At 42.4% G+C, this 13,117-nt stretch overlaps 1 protein-coding gene across 4 annotated transcripts in view; it reads right to left on the reverse strand.

Annotated features, from left to right (window-relative positions):
• The window catches only part of CCDC92 (coiled-coil domain containing 92), a 134,220-nt gene extending 121,566 nt beyond the window's left edge, over positions 1-12,654 (reverse strand). The window contains exon 1 of one of the 4 annotated variants that reach the window (XM_063964575.1): positions 12,318-12,654. The gene's annotated coding sequence lies outside the window, so the exon portion shown is untranslated. Of the gene's footprint in view, positions 1-8,769; positions 9,035-12,317 lie in introns of those variants that run through there. The other 3 variants (XM_063964572.1, XM_063964573.1, XM_063964574.1) reach the window with 3 other exon arrangements.
• Between the last annotated feature and the right edge of the window lie 463 nt (positions 12,655-13,117).

The following is a 13,117-nucleotide window of genomic DNA, read 5'->3' on the forward strand; positions in this document are numbered from 1 at the left end:
AAATTTCCTTTGCTTATTATTTATTTCTTAATAGTCTTCTATAGAGCATAAACATATTGTGCAGTGCTTTGCAGAGGCTACTCATTCACATTAGTCCCTGCCCCAGTGGAGTTTACAGTCTGTGGGGCGATTAAATTGTGTCTCCCCGCAGCCGACACAAGATGGCGCCTAACAGAGCAATTCAAATGTTTCTCCTTACAGGCACGATAAGCCATGGCGAGACAGATTTCAGCTTGCTGCCCAACCCCCCTCCCCCTCCCCCCCGTGCTGGCAAGGTGAAATGTGCGAAAAAGTGACCTGTTTGGGTTCCCAAATTGTACTTTTCGTGTTGTGCCTAGCAATGCGTAAGCTATTTTTTTACGACCCTAAAACTGGCCAGGCCCCCCTCCCCCGAACTCCTGTCACTTTAGATGGGAGATTGGGCACAATAAACAACTGAATCACCCCCTATATTCCCTGCCATACAGCCACACTAAGGTTACTTTTTAGTTTTTACCATTATGTCTTTGGTTTGTAGGAGGTAGCTTGCACAAACATGATGAGAACATACAAACTCCATACTAATAGCTCCCTGAACTATGATACCAAGGCTGTGAGACAGTAATGCACTTACATTTAGCAAGAAGCATTCCCAGTCATAACGCTCCTCCAATGAGAGGAAAACTCTCCCTCCCAACAAACACACAGTTGCCTCAATCTTGATGTGCTAATCCAGTATTAACAGGTGGATCATGCAAAATTAGGTGTATAGTGTCACTTAGTGACATCTGCACAATAGACCCACATTTTTACAGATCCATAAAAATTAAATGATATGCTTATTTCACAATACATCCTGATCTCACTATGCTGATCTGATCTGTAACTCATTATCATGTCAAAATACAGTCAGTTAAAATGATATTGCTATAAACTCCGTGGAAAGTGCACTGAAGCTTTGCTTGAATCAGCCCTGCTCAGGTGTGTATTTCCCATTACCGGATTACAATGTAATCTATGTATAAATAGCTGTTAAGTCATTAATGAATGCCTACTCGACAGTGCCCACTTAACCCCTGACCAGTAAAAGGGAATGTGATGCATTGGATCCGAGGGGCTGGCGGTTTAATGTATATTAGAGATTTCCATCACAGTGTTCCTGCCCATAGATAGCTATTACAGCACAAGTTGGCAGCCGGCTACTGAAGCACGCCAAGCAAGATACTGGAAAACAAACAAAGCTTTGTGAAGTAGGCTCTTTCTAATTTGCTAAATAGGAGCCTTTTAAAGCAAGTACAGTATTATTACCGCCAGTGCACAAATAGATAAATAATAATTTATGTACACTAGTTTAATTGCAGACCTGGATAATAACTTCTGAGCAAAAGCCAAATGTTAGTAACCGTCAATGAATTATATATCCATCCCATGTAATAATTGTAAGTAAAGCGGTCAGTTGGGTTCATTCAACTGCTGAGCAGCCCCAGTTGTCGATTTTTCAGACCAACCGACGGCGGGACTCAGATGCAGAAGGAGTGCAGCCCCTAGCAAATGGTGCCACTAAACACGTGCCTAATGGGAAATCCACCACTGGGCTGCACCATTGGTACTGTTCATACAAACGCAATGAGCCAACGCTACAGTATTGTTCCAAGCTGATGAAATGGAGACTGGACAGCACTAGTGACAAGCACATTTCTCAGCTTTGATGGTAAACTGGTATTTCTGTTCTAAGACAAGATGCAAGGGAGAAAAATAAAACAAAAAAACAAAAACCAGACTTATACCATGCGTTACCAAAAGGACTGCAGGTGGGTCCACTACAAAGGAGCACCACTCCTTGGCAAACAAATGAGTTTCAATATTACAGTCAACCTAAGAGCTGTCCCATAGAACAATATTTATATCTCTATACATTGAAGAACAGCAAGTCATGGTATAGCCGTATGCAAAGTTAATGGTAGGTGGTGTCACCGTACTGTGACATCTTAGAAATGGCCAAACCTGCATTATTGTAATCTGACATTTTGTGAGTCAGTGTGAACACCAGTTAGGCTGCTCATGGCAAGGTGACTTGAATTATCAGAGTTGGAACGGATCATGAGAGTGGGTGCCAGACAGATGGGACATTTCATTTCCAAAGTTGTGCGGACATTCAACATTCCATGATCTACAGTGTCACGTGTACACTGGGAATACCTCCTGGAAGGCATTACTACCCACGGTGGACACCCCAGTGGAGTTTAAAGATTACCACATATATAGTCCTGTAATAATCACATTATAATCCACAGGATTTATATTAATTATAAACTATCTGCCTAAGTTTTTGGGTGGTTATATATACTGTTCTATTTGTGGACAGATAAGCGATTACCATTTTAATATATTGGACATTTGATACCTAGTACTTTTTTGTTAAATACATATTACCATAAAATTACACAGTATGCCTGTCTTGTCCATCGTATGCTTTAAGGCAAAAAACCCCAACAAAAACAGTCACTGGGGGACTTTACAGAAAAAACACTTAAGATGTTTATTTACTTGATTCTGGTACGCAGAATATTATTATATTGCTGGACAACTTATATCACTAAACACAGTCCCTAATCAGTATACACTATGGTGGTCATTCCGAGTTGATCGCAGCCAGCAACTTTTTGCTGCTGCTGCAATCAACTAGTCCACGCCTATGGGGGAGTGTATTTTAGCTTAGCAGGGCTGCGATCGCTTGTGCAGCCCTGCTAAGCTAAAACATTTTCAAGCAGAACTTGACCAGCCCTGTACCTACTTACCCTGTGCGATGATCCCTGCGATGCTGAAGCTGCCTCTGACGGCAGACATCCGCCCTCCGTTGTTCTGGACACGCCTGCGTTTTCCAATCCACTCCACGAAAACGGCCGCCAATGCTGTGGAGCCGCCCAGGACCGCCTTCTTCCTGTCAATCTTCTTTGCGGTCCGCTCTGCCACCGCTTTCTTCTCAAGACGCGACGTAACCCGGTGACCCCTGTCGCCGGGCAACGTCACGCACGCGCACTGCGGCGGCTGCCATGCGCATTCCGCACCCATTCGCACCGTAGCGATAAACCGCTGCGTGCGAACGGGTCGGAATGACCACCAATGTTGGTTTATATCTTATTTATTTGCATACGGATTATCAAGGTGAATTCTATTGAATGAAACTGTGTGACTTACCATTGTGAAGCAAGACTCACAGGTAAGCAATCATATATTATAGCACTGTAACGTTTTGGAAATTTACAGTATTGTTTTATATATATAAATATATATATATATATATATATATATATATATGTGTATAAAATATAGTATGTAGGTGCTCGGCAACCAGTGCAGATTATTGGTAGACCTGGGTGCCCTCCACAGGAAGTGTGGACACAAATGGAAAAAGATGACAGCAGCACTCCAAGATTTGGTAAAATTAATAATACATGTTTTTTCACAATATAAGTATTATTAATTTCAGTGGAGTGCTGCTGTCATCTTTTTCCATATATATATATATATATATATATATATATATACACACACACACACACACACACACACACACACACACACACACACACACACACATCCAAACAAGGACAATAAGGCACTCCAGAGGCTAGATTTAAAGCAGAAAATGTATTGTTGAGGCTCTCATTTTCTGCTTTAAATCTAGCCTCTGGAGTGCCTTATTGTCCTTGTTTGGATGTGCATGTTGCTTTTTGGATTATGGCACCGGGGCATGTTGTCAGCAATACTTGAGTGCCGGCTGAATTGTATATATATATATATATATATATATATATATACACACATATATATATATATATATATATATACACACAATTCTTTTGGCAGCACTCCCAGTCTCAGAAAGTGAAAGTCCGGTGCCCTTCCAAAACCCGTATGGCGGCGGGTCTAATGTAGCGTCCAGTCGGCGGCACTCCGGTAATACAAATACACAGAAGCAGGTTATGCAGAAACAACGTTTCGAAGATTTAATCACTTCGTCCTCAGGAACCTGAGGACGAAGTGATTAAATCTTTGAAACGTTGTTTCTGCATAACCTGCTTCTGTGTATTTGTATTACCGGAGTGCCGCCGACTGGACGCTATATATATATATATATATATATATATAAACTATATCTCTATCTATCCTATCTAGGCTTAGCGTCTCTCTATCAAACCCCCCCCCCCCCCCCCCTCCATTCTGCTCATCTTCCATCACTCTACGGCAGTGATTTTCAACCTTTTTTTACTCGCGGAACACCGAACAATACTTTACAATTGCCAAGGCACACCAACCTGTTTCCCACAGAAAAAAAACACCCATTGGCCCTCATAGTAAAAAAAAAAATCCACCCATACATTGGCCTACACAGAAAAAACAATCACATTGCTCTCTACATAAATCCTATTGCTCCCCACAGGAGAACTAAAATAACAAATATTAGCCTCTACCGGTCAGCTGTCCTCCTACCTGTCCCTCAGTGGTGGGCGTTGTTCATAGTGGAGTGCTACGAATACTGAGCAGCGGGCGGTCGGGCAGCTGTGGATGGGGGTGGGCAAGGAAAGCTGTGTATGCAGGCAGGAACTGGAATATGTGAATGCAGGTGGGTGGGCTGGCTGGCTGGTGATACGCGGTGGCCGTGACCTATGAAATCACACCGCCATGTCTTCAAGGCATACGTCACGGCCGGAGCACGACTGATCCTCTAAGAAGAGCCCGGGCCAACAGTTCACTCTGAAGGTGCAGGAAGCTGCTCTGGCTCCGCGGCACACCTTGCAACTGGTCGTGGCACACTAGTGTGCCACGGCACACTGGTTGAAAAAGCCTGCTCTACAGGATATGTGTGAATGTGAGTAACATGAGGCAACTTGGGTTTTAGGTTCATTGGTCCTTTAAATAAAAAGAAAAGTAGTGTACTGTTCATACACAATTCACGTGGAGATAAAAAAAAAAGGCTTAGTGTCTCTCTATCTCCCCCCCCCCCCCCTCCCCACATATTATATTTAATCACTGTTCTATCAACATCACCCTCCTTAGAATTGATTGATAGTTCTACCAGTGATGGCTTTCATTAGGTAATGCTAGAATCTGGGTCTCACTTTAAGGATAAATGCTGAAAATAACATCACTGACGTTTTGGAAGGAAGAAAACACTATGAAGGTCAGCTATGAAAACTGACACACAGGTAACTATTTACTCTGTAACCCACAGCAACCAGTCAGATTCTAAAGGGACGATTATGTGAGATGCAGGTAACGTCTGCAATGTGGGTGATGCAGTGAGTACGCATGCAGTACAAAAAGTAGCCCCTTTATCACGCATTTTATTACATACCCTTAGTCACAATTTAGGGGAATAATTGAGGAAATGTAGGGATGATAAAGGATGTCATTACCAGCGTTGCAACACTATTACATGCCACATCGTAGGCATGAGGCTAACTAGCTACTTCATGCATAATAAGTAGCGCACTGGCTGCATGCCTTCATTCTGGATTTTGCCAGGCATTTGCAGATTTGTAGGTTCGGCTGCAAGTCCACCTGACCTGACTAAGAGATCACCACTTTAACCATTCCTTTTTTTTTTGCTACAGTACTACCCAGACTAACCACATTAATGTCCTAAATGAATCAGGCATGTGAGGGGGATGTTGGACCAGTCTTTATTACATTGCCACTTTCTGTATTTTATTATAGAGGATGACACGTTCCTAGTAATATGTTACTGCACATGAAATACACCTGGAAGATGCAAAAGGCACAGATGGTACAACAGAGCCTTAGGCCTAGTTCTCAGCACATCCGAAAACATGTACAAATCAAGTCCTTTTGCAGGGAGAAAATGATCTATGGCTGTCTACAGAATAAAACCCCCTAAATTGACCTTCTGATAATAATGTCATGGAATACATAATATCCTTATACATGTGGTAGTAACATTAAGCACAATCACACCCGACAAGGGACAACCTATGCAGAGACTGGCATCTTGGTCAGCAAATATGTGTTCTTTGACTTTAAACCATTATATGTGTGCAGAAAATAGGTGTGTGCCATCTCGGAATGTAATTTGAGCTTTGGTTACAGCGCCTATATTTGCAGTGGTCAATGCACCAGTTTCCATAAATGCCCAGCATACGTCAAACCTCTATGTTGGTACTGCGTGCTAGTAACCCCCCTCCGTCAGACTACCCGCTGGCTGCCTATACTACATCAAATCCAAACTCCTCTAACTCCCTTACAGAGCCCTCAACCACAGTAACACTTCCTATTCCTACAGGACGTCTCCTATGCTGCTCCTGTTCTCTATAATGTCCCCCCCAGATAAGTCAGACTTTTATCTAGGCTCCCTGTCTGTAAACATGACCTAAACACCTCAAGATTTCACTAAAACATACAACAGCTCCAACTACCTCTCCAAATTTTGCACCCTACTGCTCTGTTACACACACACACACACACACACACACACACGCACGCACACACACGCACGCACACTGTTACCCCCCCCCCCCCCCCTTTCTCTTTTAGAAATGCAAGCAGGGCCCTCTCTCCTGAAGTCTTGTTATGTAATTATGCACTCTGTGGGTGGTAATTATGTTTCTATGTCAATTTGTTTATTTTATCTATCTATATTGTTCATTGCATACCCATGTAATCCTGCATGTTGTTGCCTATGTAGTGCACTACAGAACCCTTGTGGTGCCATAGAAATAATAAAAATATAATAATAATTATAATAATAATAATAATAATAATAAACAAAAATGTGAATGATTATTTTATTAGTGATAACACTGAGTGAAGTGTCAATAGACACAGAAGCATCATTAGTAAATCATATATTTACTTTATGGAATAACTAATATTTACTTTCTATGCAACTTCAAAGTCTTGCACAGGTTACTGAGCTCAACTGTCAACAAATCCACTCTAGTGTGTGCATACTAAAGGTAAACTGTTATGTAATCTCAAACACATTTGTTGTATTAATACAAAGTTGCAATATTCTACAGTTTAACAAAAGGATTATGCAGCTACAGTATTTAACTGGACTGCACACGAAAGTAAACACGGCATTTGTTAAAGGAAATTACAGATATTATTTATTGTTTTTGTTAAGTGTTAATTTCATTAAAATGAATTTGACAAATGAATGCAGTCAGGTGTAACAATAATTTATAACACTGGTGGGAAAAGACGACAGTTTGGGTTGTAAAACATTTTATAAATGGTGCAACCATCATACTGTTGTTGTATCTCTGCGTATATGAGTATACAAAGGGGTCAGGTTACAGGGCACTATGTATCCATATGACCTTTGTTGATCACTTTAATAAAATGGAGGAAGGTATAGAGATCATTAAGCCCTATGATACCCAGAGAGCTGTGTTCTTTAGGGTGTGTCTTACGGTAAATGCTCTGTGCAGAACAATGGTACACTGACAGCTGACATAATACATGCGGCTCTCCTCCTAGATACAAACTGCGTTTTGAAGGTTCACTTGTACTTTCTATGCACTATCACATCAACCAATATGATTATCTGATTGATTTATAAAGCCAAACTGACCAAAAACAATGGCATAGGAATAGATGCAAGAGGGGAATAAAAATATTGCTGTTTTTTTTTAAGTAATACTTTTTTTTAACGAACACATGAAATAAGTACACTACTGAAAACATGTACAATGACATACTACAGACTCAAGTGCTACTAATAAGTAGAAGCCATACAAGACAGTCATTTAAATTGTGTAGGAGACAGGCGTCAATTGCTGCAAGCTCTTCCAACAGATAAAGGTTAACTTTGCAAACAAATGTACCCACAATTTATAGTAAGGCAAAAATCACAGCCGCTAAAATACAGTTTTATGTTTATTGAATTTTAAGATAAATAAACAACGGAGGCAAAAATCCAAACACAGCTTTGATAGTGGCTGTTGTTGGCAAACACGATGAAGCAATCAACAAAGTGATCTCAACAGGAGATATGAAATAAAGGGATGCGGTCAACATCCCGCTGGACGGGATCCCAAATGAAACGCACATGGCAGTAGCTGCAAAGCCAGTTTATGGGAACAACTCCCTGTCACAATGACAATGGAAAAGCCTCTAGAACACTTTTCTGATTATTTTATTCCAAGATAACTACAGTGTGTTGCATTCTGGCAGAATAAACTGCAGAGATAGCACAGCTGATTTCCCTGATTACTTTCAAGAGAACATAGGGTCAGCCATATGTACAACAATGTTTCCATCAAGAGTACAGTAAGTTCTTTCACTGTAAAAACGGAGATAAAAAGTACTTAAAATAGCCACAGAAGCTGACCCAGTTTTTGGTAGCAGAGTCAGCCTTCCGGGCAGATGCTCTGTAATGTACCTGCAGAAAAGCCTGACTGCTGGCACTGCTAGCAGGGCATAAGAGCAGGCTTTACCAAATCAAAGTAACAGACAAGGAGTGTAGAAGGGGTGCTACAGTAACATAGGTCAGGTGCTCTGACAGTAAAGAGAGGTTATAATTAGAATGACAATGGGTCACTTTCCTAGGGTTGTGTACACTGAGAGACTATTACTAAGCACCATGACAGTATACACAGGCACACACACATCCCCTCCACGTAAAGGTGAACATGGGAAAGTACCAGTCTGGACACAGTTTCATATCTGCAATGCGGACCATCTGATCTCCAGTCACATCAACATGCCGGTAGTCTAGAGAGCGTTAATTCTTGTTAGTAAATCATTACACATTGAAGTCATTACCTCTGGAGGGAACGAGGTCGTCTCGGGAAACTCACCCTATAGATTTCAGCACCACGTGTAAAGGGTCAGCTCATGGGGAAGCGCTGCTACTCACTCGCACATGGGCAGGGAGGACTGTATGTACTGTATGATGTACAGTCCTATGGATGCAGACACCGTGTCCCCGCCCTGTCATACACACAGCCCGGCAGCAGCCCCTGCTTCTCTTGTGATCAGCGGAGGAAAACGCCCTTCTCTCATCCCGGGGGTATGATATGGATCGCTTATTCCAAGGCGATGCCCCGCATACTGATGACGAGGGCAGGCAGGGAGGGCTGGGAAGAAGTCACTGCACCTCCTACAGAAGCAGATGAAAGGTATTGCTGATAACCAGCACATCAACCGGTGCTAAAAATAAATCCGGTCAGAAGATAATCAAGACAGTACTGCCAGCGCCCATCTAGATAGACAGATAGATAGATAGATAGATAGATAGATAGATAGATAGATAGATAGATAGATAGATAGATAGATGGATGGATGAGAGGATGTCATGCAGTATTGCCACTGAACTCTAAGAAAAAATATACAGTAATCAGCAGCAATCCTGATGTGCCCAGAGAACAGTGTACCTCACTTATCTATCACCAGGAATACTATGTTACGTTATCCTGTGTCATCTACACGTGCACACAATGCAGGGGACTCAGATTAAGTTTGAGCCAAATGATGTCATACTCCGTCCAGCAATATGCGTGCCCAAGGTATATACGGCAATAAACGAGGTACTCATTCCAACATCAGGCATCATATAAGTTTCAGGCAATCCTGGCATACAGAGAAACACACGTACTGTACTTACGTTCCATCATACTGGTCTGTAGGACAGGTGCGGGAGAACCGCATCCTACATTCTATTACACTGTGCGGCGATGTACAGTAATATACGCGTGTCCGCATTATGGGTGTGCGGACAGATATCTATATATCAGTACACGAAGCATCGTAACTTATGTGTTTGAGCAATGAGCAACCTACTACTTATTCAACTCTGAGCCATATTATATTGTGGTCAGAAGAGTGCTGTAGTGTGGAGCTATTTACACTGATTATGTTACTTGTGTTACTATATTGCTGGCTCTGGATAAATATTACAGTATCACAAGCTAAACCTCTTTATCAACTTCACTAGAAACAGTTACCCCACCGTGCACAAAAACATGTGAAGTTCACGCATATTAAATTGTATGCATGGTATGAATAAAAAACATTTTCATAATTTTTGCTTTAAAGTGTTCTTCACGATAGGGAATCAACATATTTCTCCAATTCTTATCATAAGAATATATACACCGTATATAGTCCAGTACAGTAACATTGTGAAGTGCCGCCAGCCCTTCCTCTCCTACACCCCCTCAAGCTTTATTAGTATCATGGAACTAGCACCCTGTGTAATACTTAGTATATATTCTACCTTCCTACTCTAGTAACATTATAAACCCTGTACACAGTGCTAATTACTAGTTTACCTTCTTGTATTGCACAGCAACTTATCAACCTGCAAAGGATTCCATTTACATCTCATTTCTCCTCTTTTCTTACTAATAATCTGCAGATCCTTAGTTCGGTAATACCCCTTTCAGACAGAGAAAAGAACCCGGTAAATTCCTGGCTCTGGAAGGGTGGACCAGGGATTTGTTTCTGTCTGAAAGGGTCAACACAGGACTGAATTCCCAGGACTTCAACCCAGGTTTCTACCTGGGTTTTTCCCGAATCGTACACGGGTTGCCGGCTGTCTGAAAGGGTCTGACCCGGGATTTTAGAAATGGGTCACGGTTAACAGCATTGACTGGCTGTGCTGGCGGGCCACAAGCAATTGGCTAAGCAGCAGGGTCTCTCTGACTGGCTGAGCGGGCGTGGCACTGGCATCTGAGGTCAGAATTGTGCTGCAGGGGAGACGAATGAGAGAATTGCTCCCTTCTCCTCTTGGAATAAGACTGTGCCAGGTAGCACAGTGCAAGCAGCTGCATCAGGCTCTCATTTGCTGTGTGAAACAGCAAAAAACAGCAAGAACTCAGGAACTCCGAGCTACTCAGCAGTAACTCGTCAGCCATGGTTAATGCAATGCTATGAGCAGTCACCACCCGCTTTTCATGACCTCATCTCTATGTGCCATAAAAACAGTCCATTTCTTATGACACACAAGTCTATTGCAGGGCTGACACGGGTTCTGTCTGAAAGGGGTCGACCCGGGAATAATCTGGGTTAAATGTGCAGTGTGAACGGGGGTTAGGAACTGTAACCCGGATTTTTCCCGGCTTCACAAAACCAAAAAAAAACTGGGAATTTGAGATTTTTCTGTCTGAAAGTGGTATAATTCTGCAAGAAATCTGCACAACACTGCTCTACTCCGGCTAGCTGTATTTATAGATGAAGATTATACAGTAGTTTGAAAATATCTTTTACTTAAAACCAGGAATAAACCCAAAAGTCGTCTTACTTCCTGATCATCTATAATTCCAACAATATAATTCCACACTGGCCAAAAATTCTAAGATAACCTTCTCCCCCCACACCTTATCAATCAGCATCTTCCTGATCACTGGCCTATCTCCTATAGAGGAGGTGGGAGAGGTTCTACATCCAAGAGATCTGAAACTTCATGTGTCTACGGCTCTGATTGGATGACTGTCCGGCCAATCAGACAGCTCTCTCAGTATAAGAATGCTTGAAGGTTTCAGATTGCAAATGTTACATTTCTCTGTCCTTCTCATGCAGGAGAGCCAGTCAGATATGGGCTGTATCTATAACCAATAGCAGAGGTATGGGGAACATATTTTACTACAAAGTAACTTTGGTGGACCATTGATTTTTTTGGGGAACTCTTCTGCTAGAAAGCAGTAACTTTAGAGAGATGAGAGAAACAGTTTACTTCTTTCAGATATTACACTGAAAAGGTGACAATATAAATACAGATAATGTGCATATAAGCCAATTATTTCCAGCAGTAGTAGGCATACATGTGAAGGTGAAGGAATGCCAATAAAATACTTTGTAAATAAAACAAGGCTACACAGCTGGCATGAATAAAAGTGTAGAAGGAAATATATGGACAAGTATTGACATAATACATAGTTAGAAATGATGCAGAAGTGTTCTACAAATAAGCAATTCTAAAAATAAAAGAAATGGATTAATTCTAATTACATATCAGTATGCTCCAGAAGATATGTATACACATACAAGTCTCTCTGGATATATAACAAACTACCCCAACAGTGGTCAGAGATGAAGCCAAAGTAGCTGGGATCTGCAACATTGCTTCAACCAATGCCCCGATATCATCATCCTCTGCATACAGTATACCCATGTAATAATGATATTACTAGTCAGGAGAGACACTCTCTGTTACACAGATATGCAGCATTGTGATACGTGTAATCACCAGGATACATAGACTACACACAAACCACTACTAGGCACAATGCACAGATCCTAGTGCATGATCATGCTATGCAGACATGTGCAGTCAGTGCTGCATGATGTATTGCTATGTGAGGTATACATACTGTACACATGTATCGGGTATTACAGCCGGCCAGTGCTGTGGGTCATGTCCGCTGGCCTGCTCCTTCTGTCCGGCTGCCTTTTCTCCTATCTCCCTGAGCTACCGGCCACAATAAAGCAATGCATGACGGGAGGCCTCCCGGAGCCTTCAGCTCCCAGACGTTTCCTATAAAAGAATCCCGGGGTGGCCGCTGTGAGCTCTGGCCTGAAGACACGAGCCGTGTGGCCCCCCGCAACGCTGCCGGGGTGTGCGTGCCGGTGGTCTGCTGCAGGAGAACGCACGGGCTGCTGCTCAGGTGCAATGCGGTCACCATGGAAACGAGGTCACCCAGGAAGAGGCCAGCAGGAGTTTTACCAGATGGAGCCGCTAGGGGCTCCCTACAGGCGATAACTGCTCAGTCACAGCAGCAGCAGCAGCTAGCAGCAGCAGCAGAGTGGTAAAATGTAGACAAACAATAACCCGGCACTCACATGGGTGACATGCTGCGGTGCCTTCCTAGAGACCACGCTGGGTTCACAATACTGGGTCCACGGACGGCGATACTCAGCAGACGATTTAGTATAGCATACAAAAAGGTCCTTTATTCCAAACATTTTCAGGGATCAAGCCCCGTCGTCAGGGACAGCAATAAAGGTTCACTCTTTCAGCCGATTTCAGTTTATCTTGAACGAGGCTGAAGTTAGCTTCTTATTCGGCCAGCTTCTTATTCAGGGGCAGATTTATTAAGCTCGGTGAAGTGATAAAGTGGAAGGTGATAAAGTACCAGCCAATCAGATCCTAACTGTCATTTTTCAAACCTAG

This window comes from Pseudophryne corroboree, chromosome 1 (assembly GCF_028390025.1).
Source record: "Pseudophryne corroboree isolate aPseCor3 chromosome 1, aPseCor3.hap2, whole genome shotgun sequence".
Classification (NCBI taxonomy): domain Eukaryota; kingdom Metazoa; phylum Chordata; class Amphibia; order Anura; family Myobatrachidae; genus Pseudophryne; species Pseudophryne corroboree.